The sequence below is a fragment of the Panthera uncia genome, chromosome B1 (assembly GCF_023721935.1).
Source record: "Panthera uncia isolate 11264 chromosome B1, Puncia_PCG_1.0, whole genome shotgun sequence".
Taxonomy (NCBI): Eukaryota; Metazoa; Chordata; class Mammalia; order Carnivora; family Felidae; genus Panthera; species Panthera uncia.
This window is the reverse complement of record NC_064811.1, coordinates 34,775,941-34,792,711: the sequence shown is the minus strand read 5'-3', so window position 1 is coordinate 34,792,711 and position 16,771 is coordinate 34,775,941. Positions and strand designations below refer to the sequence as shown.

Sequence of the window (16,771 nt, the reverse complement as noted above, 5' to 3'; positions counted from 1 at the left end):
CTCTCCTCTCTCCTCTCTCCTCTCTCCTCTCTCCTCTCTCCTCTCTCTGCTCCTACCCTGCTTGTGCTCTCTCTCTCTCTCTCTCAAAATAAATAAACCTTAAAAAATTTTAAATAAGGAAGGAAGGAAGGAAGGAAGGATATTCATGGGACAGCTGGGTGGCTCAGTTGGTTAAGTATCCAACTGTTGATTTTGGCTCAGGTCATGATCCCAGAATCATGGGATGGAGCCCCACGTTGGGCTCCATGCTAAGCATGAAGCCTGCTTAAGATTCTATTTATCTCTCCTTCTGCCCCTCTCCCCCATTCACCCTTTCCCTCTCTCTAAAATAAAAAATAATTAAATAATTTTTTTTTTAAATAAATAAATACGGGGCACCTGGGTGGCTCAGTCAGTTAAGCGTCCGACTCTTGGTTTCGGCTCAGATCATGTTCTCATAGTTCACGAGTGCAAGCCCTGAGTCAGGCTCTGCACCAATAGCATGGAGCCTGCTTGGGAGTCTGTCTCTCTTCCTCTCTCTTTCTCTGATCCTCCCCCACTCGTGTTCTTTCTCTCTCTGTCTCTCCCTCTCTCTCAAATAAATATTTTAAAATTAATTAATTAATTAATTTAATGTATTCATGACTATGCCCAGTGTCTTCACCGTGGAACCCGGGGATTTTCCTCTTTGCCATCCACTTACTGAGTCTTACCAGCTGGTCACACCAGGTCCAGGTGGCAGTGTCTCCAGTGTTTATCCTCCTGGGAGATGAAATCTTAGCAAGGCTTCTGAAGAATTTCTCAGAATTTGTTCTTTTAACATTATCTTTAAATGTTTTCTATTTTCTTTTGTTATCTTAAAATATATATTTACTGATAAAAGAAGGTTATGCTTTTTAAACCTTTTTTGTCTGGGCTTATTCTCTTAAATATCCTGCCTATAATCTGTCTCCACATTTGTAAGCCATGCCTTGTAGATCTTTCTGAAATTTCAGCTGGAACCTATTTTGTGAAACATATTTAAACCTAACTTAATAAATACCTTTTATAAAGCATCATTTTCAACCTATGAAATTATACTCAGAGAATTAAAAGTGCTTATTCCAGGAATCGTATTACTTTAGTCATTTATTTTTCTTCACTGTGGTATGTATTGATAAATGTTGCTGTAAAACAGCTCTTGGATAGCATGTTGTACATACTTAATATTAGTAATATTCAGGCTTTCTGCTTAATCACGAAGAAAGAATTAGAGATTAATTTATCGTGATGGTCTCATTTGTACTTTGCTATCACCATGCTTTTTAAAAATCTGCTTTTTCCAGTGACCTTTCTTGATTCCTTGCTAATCTCTTGACCAAGTCTTAGTAGTGTTCAACTCTGACACCCTTCCATCAGGATAATTGTGTGCCAGATCTAGTTGTTAATCACTTTCACTAATGGGATCACAAGGATCAACAAAAGATTGCTCAAAAGCACATTAAGTGATATGACTGTTAGCTCCTGCTTGAAAACAAAACGGAATACAGAGCTCTTTAGATTCAGTGATCGGTTCCCTTGGTCTGGCCCTACTGTGTGCTGAGCAGATGGGCCGCACCTACAAGGATGAATAAGACTTCCTGCCTGCTCTCCTTCATGTATCCTTTTTTTTTTTCCTTTTAAGTAGAATCACAGTTGCTTTGAAAGCTGTGGGAGGCCAGTTCTCATAATGCAGTCCCTGCAGCTGATCTCATTCTTAGAGCATTGCTTAACACAGTACCTCCCACCATTCTTCCAAAAGTTGAACCACAAAATTAAACAATAGCAGAGGGAGAGAAACACTAGAAAGCGGAGTCAAGGGAGAAGAAATATGTTGTGAGCTTGTGAAATTCTCTCCCGAGATCCTTGTTCTGGATGGCTCACAAGTCACATGGATCTCAGGGCTCCTCTGGGCCCAGGTCCCTGGGAGGGAATCACACTCTGCCATGCACGTGCAACTCAGCTCTGAAACTGAGCTTATAAAGATGTGTGTGGCCCCTTCCTCCCTCCATCCTGTTTTATGCATGTTTGAGGACCTGAAGGTCCCTATGCAGACACTGGGTTTTATTTAGAGTTTTTAGGGCTTTTTCTTTTTTTAAGTAAAATATCTTTCCTCAGCTTTTTCTTCTGAGTGCCTTCATACTCTCTCTTTTCCCCTAAGGACTGTGGTTCAACTTCCAGTCTGGTGTTGAGAATTCATCAGTGCCACTGCTGCAGTTATGTCTGTTCACCTTCTTGGCCGCCTAGTGCCTCCTGGCATTTTATCCAGTGGCACAGACCGTATTCCTCTCATTCAGCTTACTAACCTTGAAGTACAATTTCCATGATGCACTTTTGTCACTTGTGAGGAATAGGTGGGCAATTCTGTAGATCTTTCTTTACCATTAAATGCAAGTGGCACTCCAGGTTCCCAGAAGATGACAATCTCCCAGCCTCAGGAAATTCTCTATTTTCTGCTATTAGAACATACACTCCAGACAGATACTGAATATTATTTCAAAATACACTACTGTTTCACAAATTTGTTTGTGTTCATTCTGTCTTTATGGGTTTCTCCCCGCCCAACTATTTTCTGATATTCTTTTTTTTTTTTTTTTTTGTCAGTCCTCATGTGAAAATCATCCAGAGTCTGCTCTGGGCCACAGCTAGAGTGGAAGTGGAGAGGAAAGCCTTCCCGTAATGGATAATGAGGCTCTCAGTATTAGTTCCATCTTCAGGATTACATCAGCCACTTTCTTCCCTGACATTATCAGCAGAGAGGGCAGAAGGCAGTTTTCAGTGTTTGCCTAATTGACACAGTTATAAAGATGAGCGTTTTTCCTGAAAAGCCTACAGTTGAATTGAAAGAAACAGTTGTTCTCAGTCAGTAGTCATTATATCTCTCACTCACCGCCATTTCCTGAAGGGACTATTCAGAGACAGAAATAATCCCCTCGTTCCAAAATTATTCAGGGCTTTGGAGTCCTGGTTTTGGTTTACAAAGGGAAGGTTTCATGTTATACTTCAAGTAATTTTTTTAAGTATGTAAAACCCAAGAAGTAAAATGAAATCTGTTTTTATCTGCCCAACATGTCCTGTATTTTTATAGATACCATGCAGGTTTTGTTTTTACCTCTGTGTACACTTACCTGTATAACCTGAATAGTTTAATAGGAAACATGCATCTAACGTTAGAGGAGTTTCTGATCAGTTTTCCTGGTTATAAACATAAACTCCTTGTGGTCCTTCTTTCCTTCTTTTCCCTTGCTCAAATGCACCAATTCCATCATTTGGTGGGATCAGATGTTTGAAGAACATGAAAACTCTGCATCATTTTCAACACCCCTCGCCCCCCACCCCCCCACCACTCCCGCAAAATACACATATACACAAATATGTAAAATTGAATTCACCATTTTAGGGGCTTCACAGCTCCCTAAAACTCTTACACAGGTAGGAGAGGGAAAGGCTTGCTCCAAGACTTGTGGAGATTTCTGTGCCCAGCGAAAATCAAGACCTATTCTGCAACGTTACTGTACCAGATAAATAATTCCTCATCTCAGTTACCAACATTTTATGCCCTAAGTTCTTAGAGCTTGCATAATTGGTACATATAATGGCATTTTATCTGAGGATTCATAAAATTCTTGTTCTAATTTTACCTCTCTGGCACTTTGGCCGCCTAGTGGAATTTCTCTGGCTTTGGTTTTGTGACCTGTAAAAAGAAGAGCTTGGCACATAGCAATGATTCAAATCCTACAGAGCCTGGAGGTCTAAGCAGCAGAGAGTAGAGCTTCTCTGACATAGAGCCGTGGGAGAGCCGTGCACATACACACCTTCTCAGTTATTTCCTTCCAGCTTGAAAGCCGCTGGGCCAGAGGACCTCTCCTGGCCCTTTCACTTTCTGGACAAACCCTTCTTCTGTGGGCCACTCTATGCTGGGACGGGTCTGTCTACCGCTTGGATCAGCTTAATTTGTGGAAGCATCTGTTCTACCTCTTTCAATATTCCCTCCAGAAGAGGGTGGGAATGTTGCAGGGAAGTATTGCTGTGTGTTAAATAGCATGTGGTTTCTGAGATCCTCATCAGTTCACATAACCCAGCCTTTCAAAGAATTTTACATTTTTTCTGTAGTTGTCAGTTTAGCTTAAACATATTTTGAAACTTATGTTCTGTGACAGTTGGTTGAAAATTGGCCTAGAGCCTCCAGCTTTTAGACTGTCTAGTAATCACCGTTCTTCTACATAATTTATGTACTTATGTCTTCTGAAAAGCAGAAGTTAAATTGAAGTAAGCATTTTTCCCGACTTGCAACATCTCTAATCAAAGTTTAACCCCCTTTTGGGCCATTTTCCCCATAGTGCATTAAAAAAAAAAAAAAAAAAAAAAACAACTTGACTTCAGTGAGAGTCGTCACTCAGGAGTGGCATTCCAGACAAAACCTTTCACCCTGGTCTGATCAACCGGTCCTCCTAGAAAAGGTCTAAAGGGACCCTTTGAATACTCTGTGTCATAGCATGACTGCATTAAGCAAAGGGTCAAGACAGATCTACTTCTTGAATCTTTTGGGATTGTCTTAAACTTGAAAGATTTCCCTAAATAAATGTTCTGCACTTAAAGGGTAGTCATAAAGCACAAATGAAGCTAATAAATGCTCAACAGACATTCCTTTAAAGAAAAAAGTTTGTGAACACCATTGGATGCCAAGCAGATGTTTGGCTTTGAGAAGACTTACAAACTGTTAATGAATGTCAACCCCGTGTTTGCTTCCAAGAAAATATGAATAAATGTTGGAAATGTTGAGAGAATATTTCTTTCATACATGTATGGCTAAAAGAGGACATGCTGAATAAGTTTTATAACTTCATAAAATGCCCATGTTTTGCTTTAACATCATATAATAAGCTGTTCAGCCCTGTCTGTCTCATTTGCTACTCTACCCCTCCTGAGTAATGTTAAATAATAAGGCCACGGTACAGTCTGGTAGCCACTTATGTTATACAGTTCCCCACCAGGGAAGTCCATATTTGACAGTAAAATATTAATAAATCTCAACACTTCAGAATTCCACTACAATTCAACATGATATAGTTTTAGATATGATCAGTTTAGATAAACCACCATCACCCAACAGCCGCACGTGCACACGCACACATGCACACACGCACAGACACCGATTAGAACTGCAGATCATATAACTCCAGTAAAACAGAGTTAACTTGTACTGGAAAGTATATAAAATATAAGCATGCAACTTAGTGAATTTTCATGAAGCAAGTACACTCCTGTATCAAGTACTCGAGCATAACCAGCACCTCAGAAGCCCCTGCACGCTCCCCTCCCTGTAGCTTTATTATCCTCCCAAGAGTAAGTGCTATCTTGATTTCCATGATCATGTTTCTTAAATGCTATCTTACTCGTTTCAGTCTTTTTCTGTTTTATATCTTGCTAACTTGGAATAAGTGTATGTATCTTCCATAACTACATTCAAATTCTTGATGATTCTTTTCTGTTCAGCAATTTTAAGTACAGACTCTGCAGCTTTCCACTGAGGCCTCCCTAAAGCTTTACATAAATCAATAGTCAGCACTCTAATGTGTCTTCAAAAACAAATCCACCTAATAGATTATGTACAGTTCTCTTTCAGTTCTATGGTGATGGAATAAAGGGCTTCATTTTCCGATTTGTTAAGGACATGGTATATGGAACCTACAATATTTCTTCAATCTGTCTACTGACCTGATTTTGTGGGGGAAAGGAAAGCAGAGTTACTTTGGTGTAACTGGTTCTCCTTGAACCCATAGGGTTTCTAGTGATTACCTTCTTTCTAATAAACCCATGTGAGCCATCCCCATTTAGAGCAAGTTAGAGGCTTGGCATTTTGAGCCAGGCTAGGGCTTCAAGAGTCAAGACCAGGTAGGATGTAAGCCATGACTGTTGAACAGCTGTAGGGCATGGAGTAAAGAGAAGGAAAAGAGCACATCCTAGAGGAAAATGATCTTGCAAAACAAGAGGCATATTACCAAGGAAGCAGACAGAGAGACGAAAAATGGATATAATAAGCTTTTAAGTTAAGGCATGAAAGAGGAGGTGGTTCCAGATAGTATTTTCCAAGAGGAAGGGAGTATTTCATAGAGCAAAAGTGGGCGAACGTTTTCTGTAAAGGGCCAGATAGTAAGTATTTTAGGCTTTCTGGGCTATACAGTCTATGTCACAGCTACTCAACTCTGCCACGATAGCGTGAAAGCAGCTCTGGACAAAATATAAATGATGGGGGTGACTGTGATCCAATAAGTCTTTATGTAAAAAACAGGCTACCGCCCAGATTTGGCCCTGGGGTCATAGTCTATTGACCCCTGCATGGTGTCTGTGGCTCGTGAATGAATGATAAGCGGGAGACATTCTGACAGAACATCCATGAGGTTCACTCCAACCTCCCTAGGCTGTAATTTCCATCTTTCTTTTCTGGAAAACTGAGACATTTGCCAGTCTCTCTCCACCTGCCTGTTTCCCTTTCTCCATGATTCCTCAAAAATGACTGACATTCTTTCCGTAGTGACAGCTATACAGCCACTCTAGAGGGTCCATTAAATTTCTCTGTGTCCTGGGATTCAAGAAAAACCGTTAAAATGTGGAATTTCCAGAATTCAATTTGTTTTTGAATGAAGTGTCAATAGATATTTATGTGTCCCAGTAGGAGATAGATGAGGAACTAGGACCACAGATATCAAATCCTGCTCTGTCACCGAAATGCCTCCCCTCTGTTCTAGGGGGATGTGCCAGCAAGATGCAAAAGGACAATTCCAGCCAAGGGACCAGGCGGGAAGGAGCACAAGCTAGCCTTCCCCTTAAGCTGGAAGTGGTCCAAAGCCAAAGTGAAGCAAATTCTTGTTTGATTTTTATGCATTATTTTAGCTTCTGCCCTACATGCCACCTCCTCTGCACTCCACCTTAGGAAAACATTCTTAAGTATTTAACATGTTCCCTTCCAAATGCCACACTTTATTTGTATGTATGTGCCACTGTGAAAAATACATAATATGGTTATATGTGTGTTGAAATGAGAGATCTGTATTTATAATACTCCAGCACAAATTTGTTGCCTCTTTAATTTTTCTACAGTTGGGAGACTATCCATGTTACCAGATGGAAAGCAAGTTTATTTCTTCTCACCACTGCTTATTGTTATCTAATGCATCATAATAATATACATCATTTTATTTATGCTCATAGCAATGGCCATATAAGTTGCCTCTAAACCTTTGCTACCCTGGAAAGTGCTAAAGGGAATATCCTCTCTACATAACCATGCCAAGTGTTTTTTTAATATATACTTAAGAATGGAAGTGTGTGGCTGTGGCTATATCTATATTTTGTTTCAATCAGAATTGCCCCATTGCTCCAAAGCAGCTCTACTCAGAGTGTGCATTCCCAGCTTTATGTGAGAAGGTTGCTGTTTCCGCACCTTAACATCAATGCTGGGCATTCCTGAATTTATAACTTTGCCAATTTGATGGTTGAAAAGCACCTTGTTGTTTTCACTTCTCTGATTACTAGGGAGATTAAGCATCTCTTAGTATAAAGAGAGACAGAGTGTGAGTGGGGGAGGGGCAGAGAGAGAGGGAGACACAGAATCTGAAGCAGGCTCCAGGTTCTGAGCTGTCAGCACAAAGCCCAATGTGGGGCTCGAACCCACGAACCGCGAGATCATGACCTGAGCCAAAGTCAGACGCTTAATTGACTGAGCCATCCAGGCACCCCTAGCATCTCTTAATATAACTACTTACCTCTCTAGATTTCTGCTTTTGAAGTTCATTCATTCATTCATTCATTCAGCAAATATTTTTTGAGCACTCGCTATGCTTGCTATGTATAAGTTCTATAAATAGAGCAGTGAACAAGAGGAAAATCCCTGCCTTCACATTGTAGCTGTTGTTCAATAAAATCATTACACATATATATTCAAAGGTAATAATTACTGTGTATGATTGTGTGTATAAATGGTCGTAGTTGATTTATTATATATCAGATAGATTTATATGAAATCCTTGGTAATAGTTGCTATAAAGAAAAGCAGCCCACTGAAGAAGAATAGGGGTACTGAACTGTCGGCTGGGGTTTTTTATGGCCTAATTGAATATTTCTGGTGAGAAATCATACGTAAGGTTTCTTTCTGGAGCGTGTGGGTGGCTCAGTCGGTTGAGTGTCCAACTTCAGCTCGGGTCATGATCTCACAGTTCATGGGTTTGAGCCCCGTGTCAGGCTCTGTGCTGACAGCTCAGAGCCTGGAGCCTGCTTTGGATTCTGTGTCTCCCTCTCTCTTTGCCCCTCCCCCACTCACATTCTCTCTCTCTCTCTCTGTCTCTCAAAAATAAACATTAAAGAAAAGATTCTCTCTCTGACCATCACTGCCTTTTCTGTGGCTTAAATTCTGTTTTATCTTATATTAATAATGCTAACCTGGCTTTCCTTTGTTTTATATATATACTTTGTCTTTTTTTTTCTTCTAAACCATTATGTTCAATCCTTCTGTATAATATAGTGGTTAAGAATACTGTCTCTAAGTCCACATTGCTTAGGGTTCAATCCTGGCTTCACCACTTACTTGCTCTTTTTCCTTAAATTATATAATCTTTCTGTGCCTCAGTGTCTTCATTTGTAAAATGACAATAATAGTAACCTCTTACAGGGTTCTTCTGAGAATTGAATGAATTAAAACAAGTAAAGTAAAGTTAGAACATAGTGAGCAAATAAGTGTTATTATTACCTGTTATTATAAAGTGTGTCTCTTTTAGACACCGTATTGCTGAATTTGTTTTTTGTTTTTTGTTTTAATATAACCTGAGAATCTCTTTCAGTCAGTGAATTTTATCTATTTATATTTATTATAATTATTACTATGTCAGCCTCATTTCTTTTGTCTTACTATTTTTTTAATATGTATTGATTTTGAGAGAGCAGGTGAGCAGAGAGAGAGAGAGAGAGAGAGAGAGAGAGAGTCTAAAGCAGGCTCCAGGCTCCAAGCTGTCAGCACAGAGTCCAATGCAGGGTTCGAACTCCCAGACCATGAGATCATGACCTGAGCTGAAGTTGGACACTTAGCCAACTGAGCCTCTATAACTGCTTGTTCTGCTTATAACTGCTTGTTCTGGTTTCATGTTTTCACTATTTTCCCAAATTCTTCCAAGGTTTTGTTGTTTTTTTAATCATACTTTTTCAAAATTCTTATATCTTTTTATACCAGTTCTATTTCCTTATAAGCCATTATAAGGCTTTTTTTTCTTTTGTGCTCATGATATCCTGTTTTACCTGTGAGATTTTTTTCCCCATTTTCCCTAACAGCAGCAAAGTCCTTTGGGAGAAAGATGAAAGCTACATCCTAACTTGCGGTAAAATTGGAGCCAGGGCTCCATCTGAGCTTAGTGAATCCCTGTCCCCTGCCCCTCATTCCTTTACCCAAGTGTTGCTTTTCTTAGAGGCAGCCACGTTTTGGTGAGATTACCTGCATAAGGTAACACTGAAAGCCTTGTTAACACACCCACATCATTGGCACCTGTCCCTGCCTGGCTCCATGCCCTGAGGTTGACCAAATGGCTCCAACTCTCCTGTCCCAAGGTAGGAGATGGGAATTTTCCTGGGGTCTTAGTTTTAGGGCATTGTGGATACTCCCAAGAATTGGGGTGTCTTTCAACATGTTATTTGGGGGAGTTTGAGTTTCTATAAGCTCTAAGCCTAAGCCAAAGTGTTTACAGTGAGAGAGGAACCCCTTTGCTCCATGCAGCCCACTCTCACCTCCCTGACGCTGGTCAGCCTGGGCTTCCATGGGGACACCACAGGGAATGAACAGTGCATCTGAAAAGCTTTCCCTGCCTGTTTGTGTATTTATGGCCCTGGAACACCACTCTTTCCCTCTACTCATTTACCTTCTGACAGGTATCCAGCACTTCGTCTTTCTCCAAAGGCTTCTCATCGATTTTTGCTGATTGTGACCCTCAAATTTACCGAGCTTCTTTAGCTCCTGGCATCTTCAGGATTTTATTTCAATTTCGGGCAGTAGCCAACACTACCACTTGTTTCATCTTCTACTAGATATTTATAAGATGAGAGACAATTCTTTGGTGAAACCCATCCACATAGGACAGAATTCCTAAGAATGAGGGAGGGAAGGAAGAAAGGAAAGGCAAGCTGATTTTCTTACAGCCTAAGGAAGTTCCAACCCTTCCTTACCTCCTCAGAGTCACAAGAAAAGAGAAGAAAGCAAGTGCCCATATAGGCTCCAACCAGGAAGAGATGGATGGAGGCCATAGCTCTTACCACTCTGAGAGCAAGGTCGCAAAAGAGCAGAACCTGAAGAAGAAGCACTCTTGGCCTTCTGGAGTAGACATGCTTCCCAGTTGGACCACACCACTCCTATAGGCAAGGCTCCCTAGACAAAAAGAGGTAGCTGGACCTTGTCCCATGCAGGAGAGATTTCTGTCTCTAGCACTTTTTGTCTCCTTGGAGCAAGAATTCATAGACCACTGTCCTATGTATAGGCTCATAATATTTAACTCCTGGTACAGTAGGTCAGGTCAGTGAAAGTTCTTAAATTAATAACGGGCAGAAGGATGGCCCTAAGAAGAAGGCTCTTCTCCTTCTCTTAATATTCTTCCATATAAATTTCATCACATACCAAAGGATCACTTAAATACTTAATAAGCGAGTGATGCCTGAATGCACATCCCCAGCTCTGAGTTTTTTTCCAAGCTTAGTTCTGACTTTTCAGTCAGTATAGTTAATGATGCCACTAGGATATCCCAATGCTCTCTAAACTTCCAAGTGTCTATAACTTCCTGAGACCTTTCCTCTATACATATTCCTGCCTTTTCTGTTGATGTTTAGGCCATCATTTTCTTAGTCACTCACATTTGAAACCTCAGGGTCATCTCTGATCCCACTTCCATTCAAACCCCACACCGAAGCCATATGTCCTTTCTTTTCATTTTCTTTTCAGTTCAGATACATATGTAGAGAGAGATGTAGGTATCTACATATATAAAAAAGATACATTTTGGGGGCAATCCAAATTAATATTTTTAATGCACTGCTTCTACCATGCTCTTTTTTGGCTCAAAATCTTTTTAATTAACACCTCCTGTTGCTTAGAGCTAGTAGCTGTGATATTCAAACTTCCTTATCCTGACATGCAGAGGCCCCCTGTCATCTGGCTCTAAGCCACTCGGACTATACCCACTTTCCCTTGAAAAGGTGGTATGTTTCCTTCTCCACCTAATAATTTTCCATCTGTTTTTCCTATCCATGTGAGAAAGCCTGGAGAATGCAATATCCTTTATGTACTTCCTCTGCATTCTAGATACAGAGCAGATTAAACAGACTTTGCCTCCTGACAGCAAACAGTAAATTAAAAAAAAAAAAAAAAATGAGTGAGAGTTGTAGTGTTAGTATAATGAGATAATGAGATGAATTTCTTGTTTTTGCAAAATTGCCATTTATTCAGTTCTACTAGCATTTTACATTTGCTCTGGGCTGAGTCTAGTGCTGGGTTCCAGATACTAGATGATGAAAGAAAAGAGAAGAGAAGGAAGGAAGGGGAAGGGAGAGAGAGAGAGAAAGAGAAAAGAAAAAAGAAAGAAAGAAAGAAAGAAAGAAAGAAAGAAAGAAAGAAAGAAAAGGGGAGAGAGGGAGAAAAAGAGAAAGGAAAGAAAGCAGGAAAGAAAGAAAATGAACAGTAGCATTGTAGACAAACTATTCTCTGGTGTTGATACTATAATAAAGATTTCTATCAGGAATTTTTTTTTCCTTTTGCGGGTATTTATAAGGTACATTTGCCAGTTAGTAGTTTGGAGTGTCTGTGAACACACACACATAAATGCATATTCAAATATACACTATCAATACAATCAGTCCCTATTTAAAATATTATCAGAACCATTGAAACTGGAGACAGGAGTAGTTCATCTATAACAACCATGATTATGGGGGGAAAAATGTTTGCATCTAAAATGCGTTGCAGAAGGACATCTTATTTAAAATTACTTTCCCTTTTTGCCCTGTGAAAAGGCTATCTGCATTTTATTTCTGTAGACTCAATCCCTGTATTATAAGGTCCCCTTGTTGCCTCTGACTGCACAGTATATCAACAGATGTTGCTTTTGGAGGCTAGGAAAGCACTCACTCATCAGTCATTTGAATAACACAGTTCTCTTACCTAGAAGTATTTGAATGTTTCATTATGTACCATATGCTAAGTATAGTTTTGAAGATGCTATATACGTGGATGTTTTCATTCAGTAATCAATGATGAGTTTCTAGAAGTGTTCTAATGTTTATGTAATTTTGGTACATGTAACGGATTTTTTTTTTGGCCAAATTTTAATTCCTCTTCAATTCAAAACTTTACAAATGAGCCTAACAAATTTTAGTTCAGACTCAAGATCTCAAAAGTTTTTCTCTTAGGTTTTTTTTTTCTCTTTTTATATTTTTTTTATTAGCAGAATATGACTCAATGGGGAATAAATAGACTGATAGTCACAAGGAGAAATCTTCAGAAGTGTTGGAAAATACAGCAGAACCCCCTACTAATGATCCTGACCTCTAAATAGTCACCAGGAGCAGTTCTCAAGCTTAGTAAATACAGGGGCTCTATAAGCACAGGGTCACTATAAAAACACTTCAGGATAATTAAGAAATACTCTCTTCCTCCGTGTTCTTAAAACGTTTCTCTGGATTCACTTTCTAATAGCAACTTTATAGTAACTTTCAAGTTTTCAGTATGTTTTTGAGATATATTATCAATATTATTTCTAGTGTATATATAAGATGTTTTTTAGGTAAGTAACCTAAAAACATAATACAGTAAGATAAATTATTATACTCCTTTTGGCTACCTATAAAAACTCCCCTAAAATATTCTGTCTTTATCCGTGTTCCATTCAAAAAGGCAATTCGTTTAGCTAATCCCATTAAAAGAGTGCAAAATGAGGCTCATTAAAGATGTGCTCTCTATATACCTGCAGCTTAAATGGTAAAATTGTCAGTACACTGATCTAGTGTCCACTGGACAATGAGAGTTACTACATAGCAAATAAGAAAAATACTGAACGGCATGTGCAGAAAATATAGCCAAAATAATATCTGAAAAGCTATTACACTCAGTGTGCTGCTAATTTGTATTGCAAAAGACCACCTTCTGTTTGTGGAGCCACAGGAAGAAAACTGTATCTTTAGAGCACATACTTGATTAGTCTTTGTCCACAGAGGCTCTGGCTTCTCCCAAAGAAGAAAAGAGCAACAATGGAGGAGAAGAGACCTGTGTATAATTGAAGTCCTAACGCAGACCCATGCGTGGTTTTAAAAAAAATCTAGAGTAGAAAACAGTGCTTTTATAATGTTTCTGAATTGTACATTGGGTCACTACTGGCGTTTGTAAAATTCAGTTTTTAGTTACTCTCAAACATGGATCTCTAGTTTTTTGATAGACATTTGGGAAAATTAGCATGTAGTAACATTGTTCTAGACTATTCTGGAAATTGTACAAATATAGAAGCATGTTTATGAAAGTCAAGAAAATAAATTCTAATGCGTGACTTCAGTTAGTGACTTCTTATAAGACAGAAGGACGATGGTAGAAGGAATATGTTCTAGATGATTTCGAACAGTGAAGAAGTTTAGTATATGCTATTTGCTGGGGTTTTTTTTTTACCTGACAATAAGCTCTCCTCTCCTTGTCAAAGCCAAGTCATATTCTAACTCATCAAGGAAGCCCCTTTCAAGCAATTCTGATTTCCACGTCCTCTGAAGTTATGAAGTACTGGCAATTATATCAAAAAGCTTTATGCTACACTCCTTTTTAATGTCGTCTAAGTTTGTTGTGCTATCTTGTAACTGCCTTGTACCAAGGAACAGTTTTTTGTTTTTTGTTTTTTGTTTTTTTTTTAACGTTTATTTATTTTTGGGACAGAGAGAGACAGAGCATGAACGGGGGAGGGGCAGAGAGAGAGGGAGACACAGAATCGGAAGCAGGCTCCAGGCTCTGAGCCATCAGCCCGGAGCCCGACGCGGGGCTCGAACTCACGAACCGCGAGATCGTGACCTGAGCCGAAGTCGGACGCTCAACCGACTGAGCCACCCAGGCGCCCCCAAGGAACAGTTTTTAAAATGGATGCTGTAGGGGCACCTGGGTGACTCAGTCAAGTTAGCGTCCACCTTCATCCCAGGTCATGATCTCGTGGTCCATGAGTTCAAGCCCCACGTCAGGCTCTGTGCTGACAGCTTGGAGCCTGGAGCCTGCTTCAGATTCTGTGTGTGTCTCTCTCTGCCCCTCCCTGCTTATGCTCTGTCTCTCTCAGTCTCTCAAAAATAAACATTTAAAAAAAATTTTTTTTAGTGGATGCTGTAAAAACAGTAGAGCTTTTTAACTGATTTCAGCTCGACTAACCTGAATCCTCTTGAACCACCTTGTCCCCCTAAGAGATGCCCACAGCGCATCTAGGCCAGACCTGGAAGGATGCTTCTCAGGACACATCTGCACTTTTGCTTTCATGAGATGACGTGGTGCTTGCTAGGAATCAGTCAAAATTGTTGCTAGGAAAGCCTGGTATAATACTCTAGAGAGACTTTCAGAGTTGCTAAACCATTTGCTGTATACTTTAGAGTGGGAAAGAGAACAGTGAGCTGGGGTGGAGGCGTCATTACGTTCTGGTCTCCACTTGAATGAAACCGGCCGTGGAGTGTGCCTCATGAGTGAGGTTTGTGCCACAAAAATAGGCAGAATTTCAAACAGTAGACCCCTCTGCAAAGTAAGGCTCTTTGCTCTACATCACAAGTTTGTGGGTTCATGAGTTAAATATTTTATGTATGCATATTTTATTTTTTATGAATCCCCACTTAGCAACGGCTATGTCAGACACATCAGATATGAAGGCTTCTGCCGTTTCTTGAATCTTCTTCCAAGCCCTTGTCTGCTGTTAGCTTGTAAAGGAAGCAGATGCCGCTGCTAATAAGAGTTACAGTGTAACTTTGGGGACGCCTCTCGCTATATCATCATCTTTTAAAACACACACACACACACACACACACACACACACACAGAGGCATTGTTCTTGCCAAGGGGATTAATACTCCATTTTTAACACCTGAGATAACCACGCTCACGAAGTTGGAGAAAATCCTCAGCCAATTTTAATTTGGGGACATTGAAAATTACAGTGGCAGGCAGAAGAAATAGTGGTTGGTTGTGATAGCCATGAAGAAAGAAAACAAAATTGATGCTACTTCCAATCTCTGGTCTTAGCTCCCCATGCAGAGATTTCTCTTTTATGACACATTCAGCCGATGAAAACAGATACCACCGTTTTCTAATTCCATCGATCCCATGGCGTGACTTCACAGTTATTTACATTGTGATCCTGTTAACTTACAAAGGCAATTTGATGAATGTTTTCAAATGATTCTCTCTTTTCATGTCCATTTCCCATTTGCTATTTAGATCATTTCTTGGTGAGCATGCTTTTTTGACATTTGCTACATGTTAGCTGTAGTCCATGTTTAAACCATTGGCCTACAGCCAGTGGGCTTACAAGTTTATATTAGTCTGTTAAGAAAAATTAAATGAAATGTGAAAATGAACGGAAAATTACCTCAAAGAAAAATGGGGGCTAACCGTGAAAAAGCCCACAATGGCTGGTACTCACCCATTCCCTTGCAGTGTTCACAGTTGGGCCATTTTGTGCTATTGCCAGACTCTGAAAGGAAATCCAAAGAGAGAATTAAAAAGAATTCTTTCATGTAGCAGCCGTTTATTGAGTACCTATTTTGGATCAAAGATGAGGAGGCTGGTTCACTCTGCAAGTAACTCACAGCCTAATATAATGATTCCCAAACTTTAAATAAAATCTGGGGCTGCTCTGATGGAAAGCTTTTCAGAAAGGCAGTAGGGCCACCTGAAGGTACACATCTGTGCAGAGTATCCACTGCTGGGAATTGTTCCTAAGGAAATTGATAATAGGAAAATTATAAGGTAGCATCTTTCAGAGTAGGGTCTTCATTTTTAAATAGAATAATAAATGATTTTCCAGATGTTCCAGCAGATAGGTATCAGATACCTACTCCACTTCACCTTGATAAAGAATTTAACTCTGATCACTAACATTGTGTGTGTTAGTTGTTTCTTCATACTTAATCACTGTCTTCATACTTTTTGGACTCAGTTCACTGTTTAGTTTTCCTCTTTGTTTTTAATTGCCAATAATTGTGAATGATATAGGAGTTACGCTGAGGCATTCTGTCTTTGAACCCTTCTGTCATTGCCATGGGGTTTATTTCTTAAGTGGCTCTTTTATTTTTAAGTAATCTCTACACCCAACGTGGGACTCGAACTCAACCGTGAGATCAAGAGTCTCACGCTCCATCGGCTGAGTCAACCAGGCACCCTCTTAAATGGCTTTTAAAAATCTGTGATAAATTGATCCAAAGTTAACACCAAATATGATTTTAGTATAGATGCTGGTGTATTCTGTTCCCGACCCCTGTCTGTATAAATGGTTGCTTGTGGTGCCTGGGTAGTTCTAGGTCAGCGTTTGACTCTTGATTTCAGCTGAGGTCATGATTTCACAGTTGGTGAGTTCGAGCCCTGCATCAGGCTCCATGCTGACAGTGCGGAGCCTGCTTGGGATTCTCTCTCTCCTTCTCTCTCTGCCCCTCCCCTGCATGCTGTCTCTCTCCTCTAAATAAATGAGAAAGAAGGAAAGAAGAAAGAAAGAAAGAAAGAAAGAAAGAAAGAAAGAAAGAAAGAAAG

General features: G+C 39.8%; 1 protein-coding gene across 6 annotated transcripts in view; it reads left to right on the top strand.

Moving 5' to 3' along the window:
- Positions 1–16,771, top strand: part of ATP8A1 (ATPase phospholipid transporting 8A1) — a 229,420-nt gene that overhangs the window by 158,037 nt on the left and 54,612 nt on the right. The gene's annotated exons all lie outside the window — the stretch shown is intronic.